At 43.9% G+C, this 6321-nt stretch overlaps 1 protein-coding gene across 1 annotated transcript in view; it reads right to left on the bottom strand.

Annotated features, from left to right (window-relative positions):
• The window catches only part of FBXL17 (F-box and leucine-rich repeat protein 17), a gene marked incomplete at its 5' end in the record, with an annotated part of 389687 nt that overhangs the window by 261163 nt on the left and 122203 nt on the right, over positions 1-6321 (bottom strand). The window lies entirely within an intron of this gene.

Raw genomic sequence — 6321 nt, 5'->3', positions numbered from 1 at the left:
CCTGGATTCCAACCCTTACAGTCAGAAGAGTCTCTGACTCAGAGAAGCAGTCTGGAAGGAAATCAGAGAGGACATCTGGCTCCGATCTCATATAAATATTATAAACAACCTCCAGAACATTTGCCTCTGCCGTACCATAGATACTCAAAACACATCTGTTCTTATATAAGTAAAATCAGAACTAAAAGTAGAGCTGCTGAAGAAGATATTCTGTTCCTGCCTACCAGCTTTCTCTAACCCACCAAGAATCTTCCTAGGTGAAGCCCACTCAAAAAAGTCCTGAGAAACTGTGAGAACTATCAAGAGTGGAAACAGATTAAAGTCTAGAACAAAGTCAACTCTGCAAATGCATAAATGGGGCCAAGATCACTGGAAACAAGAGCTGCATGATTAACCCAAGGCCTGAGGCGCAGCTCAGATTCGGGAGGAAAGGCTGCTCTCCCAGCAGGTTTTTGGACCATGCTCCATGCAGGTTATTTGCATATATCTCATCTCGTGACTAGATCACAACTTCCTTGGAAGCAAGGATTACTGTCTACATTTACATTCCCTGCCATGCCTCGTACCTTGCAGATATTAAATTAATATTAGGCAAATTAATTAAATGTGATGCCTTGTAAAGAAAATCAATGCTATCTTGACATTCAAACAAAGCATCCACTAAGTTCAAGTCAAAACATTTATCATTAGGCTAAAGTTTGCTTTTTTTGCTTTCTTTCTTATTTTTAGCTTGCATTTTATTAAAATTATATATGCATCTGGCTTGAATTAGCAAATAACTTCAGAAGGTTTCTTATCTTAAAAACAACAGGGTCTTCTCCTCCATCCTAATTTCCCCCTTCCCAGAAGTAATAAACATTTCCAGTTCTTTCACAAGATGATTTTGGAATTAACACCATGCTTATGTTTCTATTTCTTGATTTCAAGTTTTAGGCCATTCTCTGTTGACATTTCAACATGAAACAAGGGTTGAGTTCTATTTCCTCCACCCGGATCCAATATACACACAATCTTTGCTACCTAGTTATATTATAATTTTGGTTAGATTCATATTGGCATTTGTATAATTATGACTAACAAACAGTATCCGGAGCCAAAGCATTTAGTGAGATATTATTACTTCTGTGAGGTTCATCAATGTCTTGGAGCTTGTTGTGGTGGTTGTTCTGTATCTTCCTTGCTTAGTTATCAAAGTGTGTATTGTGACTTCAACACCAAATTCCTTGCCAGAGAAAACGTTTAGAAGTTTTGATGCTCACTATGACTGTTGCAGAACTTCGGCATTTTCAGGAACAGCACAAACATTTAAGCTATTTTTCACAGTGTTTCAGTTACTAACATGCTGCTTCAGCGAACAGGATTACACAAGGCCTGGGTCACAGACTACCTGGGCTCTATATGGGCCACAGATATTTCAGATGTTATAAAACTTGATGCTAATCAGATCATCACTCAAAAGTGTTAAATTGTTTTTAATATGGTATCGTGGAAACAGCTTCCTTGGTGGCCCAGCAGTAAAGAACCCTCCTGCTAATGCAGGAGATGCAGGTTTGATCCCTGGATTGGAAAGATCCCCAGGAGAAGGCAATGACACCCCACTCCAGTACTCTTGCCTGGAAAATCCCATGGGCGGAGGAGCCTGGCGGGCTGCCGTCCATGGGGTTGCTAAGAGTCAGACATGACTGAGCACCTTCACTTTCACTTTTCACTTTCATGCATCGGAGAGGGAAATGGTAACCCACTCCAGTGTTCTTGCCTGGAGAATCCCGGGGACGGGGGAGCCTGGTGGGCTGCCGTCTATGGGGTCGCACAGAGTCAGACGCGACTGGAGCGACGCAGCAGCAGCAGCAGTATGATACCCTGGAGCAGGAAGATGGCAACTCACTCCAGTGTCCTGGCCTGGGAATCCCACGGCCAGGGTAGCCTGACGGGCTGCAGTCGATGGGGTCGCAAGACATGACTTAGCAACTAAACAACAACAACAAATAGAAACAGCACAGACATGAAGGCAGACCAGGGAGAGATTTCTGGCTCGCTCCAGCTGAACAAGTCTAACTCCTCTGAGCCTCGGTTTCTTTATCTACAAAATAGAGATGATTGGAATATTGTAAGTTGATTTCTGATTTTTCCACCTACAGGAATAATTCAGATCAGATCAGATCAGTCGCTCAGTCGTGTCCGACTCTGCGACCCCACGAATCGCAGCACGCCAGGCCTCCCTGTCCATCACCAACTCCCAGAGTTCACTCAAACTCACGTCCATCGAGTCGGTGATGCCATCCAGCCATCTCATCCTCTGCCTCTGTCGTCCCCTTCTCCTCCTGCCCCCAATCCCTCCCAGCATCAGGGTCTTTTCCAATGAATCAACTCTTCGCATGAGGTGGCCAAAGTACTGGAGTTTCAGCTTTAGCATCATTCCTTCCAAAGAAATCCCAGGGCTGATCTCCTTCAGAATGGACTGGTTGGATCTCTTTGCAGTCCAAGGGACTCTCAAGAGTCTTCTCCAACACCACAGTTCAAAAGCATCAATTCTTTGGCGCTCAGCCTTCTTCACAGTCCAACTCTCACATCCATACATGACCACTGGAAAAAACATAGCCTCGTCTACTTACCAAGGCCCTAAATGACAAAGCGAGGACTAGAGAGTAAGTTTGAGTCATTTGGGCCCTGATGGTCAGGAAGAATAGCAAATGAAGATGATGATAATCTGCATACTATTAACTGAATACCGACTATTTAGCAGGTCCTATTCTCCTTTAACCCTCATTGCCAGCAGCTGTGAGGGGATTTCGTCCAGTTTACAGATGAGATGCTGAGGCAGTGACAAATACCCAGCCCAGGTTCACAGCCACTTGGTGGCAGAGCCTGGGTCCAGACTTAAGAGGTGTTCTGATACCAAAGTACAAGGATGTGTGCCTTCAGTCATGACCTGATAATGCCTCCCAGGAAGGTTTAAACAGCAGTGTAAACAATGAAATAATATTAAACTCATCAGAGATTTTTCTTTTTTAAACACAGGCCTATTTGTGCCTGAACTGGAGAATTAGGAACAATCCTATAAGGTGCGTGAGTTTGTTTTGCCAAAGGTTGCAGGAGAAATTGTGCTTGCATCCATCTGCCTCTCCTCAGACCAGTCACACCCTGACCTTGAAGACAGATCACGTTAAGGCCACTGAGGCAGGCCTGTCAGCAGCTATAAGGCGTGCTAGCTACTTCACAGGGTTATGATAATAGAGAATACTATGGACTGAACTGTGCACCATCAAAATTCATATGTTGAAACCTTGACCTCCTGTGATTACATCTGGAGATAGTCTTTAGGAAGTAATTCAAGTTAAATGAAATCACAAGGGTAGGGGCCCTTATGGGACAGGACTGTGTCCTTATAAGAAAGGGAAAAAAAAGGACAGAGACCTCTCGCTCCTTTCCTGCCCTGTGCCATGTAAAGACAGCAAGAGTGGCAAGAACAGGGCTTTCACCAGAAAAGGAACTTGACTGGATCTTGATCTTAGGTTTTTCAGCCCCCAGAATTATGAGAAAATAAATTTCTGTTGTTTAAGCCACCTGGTCTATGGTACAGCCCAAACAGACTAATAACAGAGCAAGACTTTAGAAGAAATTTAATAATATTAGCTCTCTCTTCTTCCTCCTTCTACCTTTTCCTATGTTGGACCTAAAAACAGGCAGCAAGAGGCAGTCAACTGTTGAAAAGAAAACCTAAGTGTGGTTCCCACAAGAGGAACAGATTCAAGTAAAAACACAAAGTTTCTGTTTACCATTCACTAAGGAGATTACCTGGAACAGTGTAAAGAACGAGAGAGTTGGGATCAGAAAACCTGGCTCATAAGGAGGCGTGGGTCCTTATTTGCAAGCTGGCTTTGGCCAAATCATTTAATCTTTCCATTTGCCCAGAGATGATCACAGAAGTCAGGCGAGATGATCTCTAAGTTTTTTCTGCTAAAACACCCTAGGATCCTACAATGTAGGCGGTAAAAAACTAGTCAATAGAAGAGTCTGCTCAGGATATATTCTTAAAGCAGTAACACACTGAGAATTTAAAAGAAATTCCAATGACACAAATTAGATCCCAGTAACCGGGAGAAAAACTGAACATAATAAAAACCTGTGATATGCTATATCCAGAGTATACGTATTTCCAAGGCAGTCTATAGATCATAATGAAAGCAATTACATAATTTCCATTTAAATAACAAGTTTCTGTGATTTAAAAGTGGCAGGTTTTTCCTCCCAACAATAAGTCCTTGGCTGCTATCAGCTATTTTCACAGCATAATCTGAATCGGAGAAAAAGAAAGCACAAACAACACTTTTTCAAGCTGTGAGATTCAGGAATTGAAGAGATTTGATATAGGAGGGAGTCAGGTACAAAGCAAGTATGTTGGTTTAAAGAAAATACAATCAGAAATGCATATCAACATTTAATACATGGGTTTGTGGCAATCCTTGGCTTAAAAGTTTCCAAATAGCCAAAACTGCGAAACTCATTTTACTATTAAAAAAATAGAATTAGGAATAGTTATCAAAAAATCCAGAGAATTCTGCTGCTGCTGCTAAGTCGCTTCAGTCGTGTCCGCCTCTGTGAGACCCCAGAGATGGCAGCCCACCAGGCTCCCCCGTCCCTGGGATTCTCCAGGCAAGAACACTGGAGTGGACTGCCATTTCCTTCTCCAATGCATGAAAGTGAAAAGTGAAAGTGAACTCGCTAAGTCACGTCTGACTCTTCGAGACCCCACGGACTGCAGCCTACCAGGCTCCTCCGTCCATGGGATTTTCCAGGCAACAATACTGGAGTGGGGTGCCACTTCCTTCTCTGAGAGAATTCTAATGTAAAGTAATTCTTTGCCACACGGTTGGAGCACGTGAGACAGAGCCTTGGAACTGAACCTGACTGTGACACTGTGGGCAGCAAAGTGACCTCTCTGAGCCTTACGGCTTTCTCCACATGGCATCAGTTAGAAAGTAATGTGACTAACAGATGTTAAAGGGCTGCATAAAGATGCTGTGAAAAAAAGGGAGAGCTTTTAGGAAGCCCAAAGGCACGCTCAATTTCCCCATGTCAAAGATGTGACAATATGAGACGTAAAAAGTACAAAGCAAAGCAAAAGGTAAAAAAGATTTCCCAAAGCAAAAGAATCATATGAGGATACCAACAGTACCCTAAAAAAAAAAAAAAACATTATTTCAATATCTGGTAAAATTAAAATCTGAATACCAGAGGCGGTGGGATAAAATACCATTTTTAAACTTTCTAACTTGAGACTACTAGTCTTTTAACCTCGGTGAAGATGAAACTTGCTCTGTAGCTACTTACAAGGTAGTATATTTCCTATCAAGATGGATAAACTCCCTACAGCACTGGCTGTCTCCACAAACATCAGTTCAGGAGAAACCACAGTTTAGTAAGGGAAACAGTGCAAGGAACTTAAAAAAAGAAGGAAAAAGAAAATTGCGCCGGAGTCAGTGCATTGCAGGCAGGCAGGGGAGCCGGCTCTCGGCAGGGCCGCTCCTGCGCCTCCCGGGAGACGAGTGAAATGGACACACCGTCACCTTGTCACGGAGACAGGGCAGCAGAGGCCCGGCTGCTGATGTCAGCAGGGTAAAGCTGAAACTCCAGTGCTTTGGCCACCTGATGCGAAGAGCTGACTCATTTGAAAAGACCCTGATGCTGGGAAAGATTGAAGGCAGGAGGAGAAGGGGACGGCAGAGGATGAGATGGTTGGATGGCATCACCGACTCAGTGGACATGAGTCTGAGTAAATGCATCACCGACTTAGTGGACATGAGTCTGAGTAAACTCCGCGAGATGGCGATGGACAGGGGGGCCTGGTGTGCTGCAGTCCATGGGGTCACAAAGAGTCAGACACGACTGAGCGACTGACATGAACTGGGTAAAGGGGGGCAGCTTAAAGACTTTCACGAGGTGAAAGCAAAACCCTTAGCTAGTGAAGAGACAAAGAGTGATCCACAGGAAATCAGCAGGGCCTGGAGTTCACTATGCAAGATTAATCATGACCAGAGGCTGGTCTTCAGCCTTCTCAGTTCACATTAAGAGACAGAGAGGCTATGTCCTGGGAAGGAGAAAAGATCTAGAAATCTGACTATAAAGGACACCCACAGTTAAATCAACACAGAACCCTAAGCACATTGGCTTTCCTTTCTGATAGGTGTGAAGAAAAGATGGGAGATGGGAAGTGGAGGAGAGGGCAAAGTCATGCCAGGCAACCAGTTCTACAAGCAGGCAGGGAGGAAGTGGGTTCCCCGATTTCTCTCAAGTGTTACAGTCAGGCCCACAAGGAGAAGC

The sequence above is a fragment of the Bison bison genome, unplaced genomic scaffold (genome assembly GCF_000754665.1).
Source record: "Bison bison bison isolate TAMUID 2011002044 unplaced genomic scaffold, Bison_UMD1.0 scf7180017864189, whole genome shotgun sequence".
NCBI lineage: Eukaryota > Metazoa > Chordata > Mammalia > Artiodactyla > Bovidae > Bison > Bison bison.
The sequence above is the reverse complement of the archived record's forward strand: the minus strand, read 5'-3'. Positions and strand labels throughout refer to the sequence as shown.